Source organism: Palaemon carinicauda, chromosome 21, assembly GCF_036898095.1.
Source record: "Palaemon carinicauda isolate YSFRI2023 chromosome 21, ASM3689809v2, whole genome shotgun sequence".
In the NCBI taxonomy this organism is placed as follows: Eukaryota; Metazoa; Arthropoda; class Malacostraca; order Decapoda; family Palaemonidae; genus Palaemon; species Palaemon carinicauda.
In genome coordinates this window covers 73,989,245-73,991,744 of record NC_090745.1, presented here as the reverse complement: position 1 = coordinate 73,991,744, position 2,500 = coordinate 73,989,245, and positions in this window count along the sequence as shown.

The window sequence follows — 2,500 nt, the reverse complement described above, 5'->3', positions numbered from 1 at the left end:
GCCACTAGCTGTGTTTCGAGAAAATCCTTCATCTTCCGCTCTTCGCTTATAACATTAAGTATAAGGTATTCACATCTACACATTCCCTAACACTGTTTATCCTCAAGGCTGAACTTTAATCCCGCAGCCACTCGCCATTCGGGAACTGCCCCGGCCCCAGCAACCAGGAATCATATAAATATATGAATAATACAGCATCCACCTGATGGATCTCACTTAACCTATTTAACCCTTGATTGTTTTTAGGTTAACTCAAAAATTTTATACGTATTTCCACACTCAGCAAAACTACCAAAACATTTTACATATTAATTTAGCATCAACACAAGATATTGTTATCATCAGGTTTATTTAAAACACGTTGAAAGAAGAAATAAGGTCTGTTCAAGTAACAACAGCAAGGGAAAAAAAAAATTTCTACTCATCAACTCGAGGGATGTCACGTATGCAGGGGTAAGGAGGAACACTTTTGAGAAACTACACCACCAATAGCTACGCTACTCGCATCTGTTGTCACTAAAAACGGACGGTCAAATTTAGGATATGTGAGTAATTTATTGCTAGTTAAGGCAACCTTCAAATAGTTAAAGGCCCTTTCTTCTTCCTCTCCCTAATTTATTACTTTTTGTTTCTTTAAAGCCTCTAAGGGTCTCGCTATCTCTCCAAAACCTCTTATGAATTTACGGTAATACCCAGAAAGCCTAAGGAATCCAGCTACTTCCTTAGATTTACGTGGCCTGGGGAAATCTGTAATAGCCGCTACTTTACTGGGGCAGGGTTGGATACCTTCTGAAATGTGACCTAAAAATTAGACATGTTTACAGAAAAATTTGCACTTTGACAAATCTGTTTTTATACCATTACGTCGCAATGCTTCTAAAACTTTACGAATATTATTATTATGTTCTTCGGCCGTTTTCCCTGTAATTATGATATCATCCAAATAAACAAGAACATTATGACCAATTAAGGGTGACAAAACCGCTATCATTACTCCGGGAGAATGACTTGGAGCATTTTTAACACCGAGGTAAAGAAAATTGAATTGAAATAATTGATTGTTAGCCATAAATGCCCTTTTACATTTATTGTCTTCCTGAATGGGTATTTGATAGCATCCAGATTTTAAATCAACAGTTGTAAAATATTTGCTATCCCGTACTTTCACAAGTAATACTTCTATTGAGGGCAATGGGAATGCATTATCCTTAGTGATTGCATTAAATTTCCTATAATCAACACACATTCTTACCGAGCCATCCTTTTTCCTAACAGCTACAATCGGAGAAGCCCAGGGGTATTCGCTCTCCTCGTTTATCCCTTGTTCCCTTAATTTATTAATCTCCCTTTCTATCTCTACCAGGAAATGAATGGGTACCTTATAAGGCCTTGACCTGATCGGCTACGCCTACCCAGTTTCAATGCTAGAGGGAAATCGATCAATCCTCCCGGGTGGCTCATTTCCAATTGCAATTACAGCGGAATAATTATTGACAATGTCAGTAACTACAGGCTGATAATCTGAGTGACATAATTTTCGCGCTTGATTAATCAAATTCTGAGTCCGTTCGCCTGTGTGGGCTGGAGTAGTGGATCCAAACATCCCATTATAAGCAATTTCACATAACTCTAGTTCATACACAGAACACTTCCTATAACAACTCTTTTATTAGACAAATTAACTATCGTTATATCAGCTTTGTTCTCTAATTTTTGTCAAGCCCTCTAATATCATATGGGCCCAATTATCATGGGGTTTAATAACTACCTTAGTTCCTACCGCAAGAGGGCAACACAGGGTCACAGATATGCTCGTAAGGGTCTGGGGGGACAATGCCTCTCCACTATCAGGTACAGATGTCCCTCCAAGCTAACACACGCACATACTGCCTCATGACTTTCTATCGGCAAAATGTACCCTCCTGCTTTTACTGTTATTGTATCTTTTCCCACCAAAATGCAAATTTGAATATTAGATATAAAGTATATACCAAATATAGCCTCAATTCCTGAAACTCTCAAGGTGGGCAAGACAAAAAAAATCATGTGTAAACTTCACAGACCCCACCTTGAACTGGACGATGGATGTATGGTGTATGTGTAGTTTATTTCCTCCTGGCGTGTCAAGAACAATGGATGCCGCTGGCTGTAGTGAATTTGAGGAGATTTTTTTTTTTCAATCAATGAAACACTGGCTCCTGTGTCAATCAGCGCTCGGATGGATTTATCTTGCAGGTCGATCCTAACTGTTAACATTCCCAGAGGGCCATTACGAGATATGGAGCACGGGTAAATGACCTCGACCGCCATACTGCTGCCCTTCAGTCCTCTCCCTAGCGCTGCGAGGTTGAGGTCGGCAGTACAGATGGAGGTCCCAGCGCGTGCTGTGTCAGGTCATTTGTTACTACTTCCTTGGCTACTGCTTGTGATGTCATGCGGGGGGGCATCGAACTCCCTCGTCTCCCCCTTCCTCTGTTCCCTTTTCCTCGGACGTTCGGCG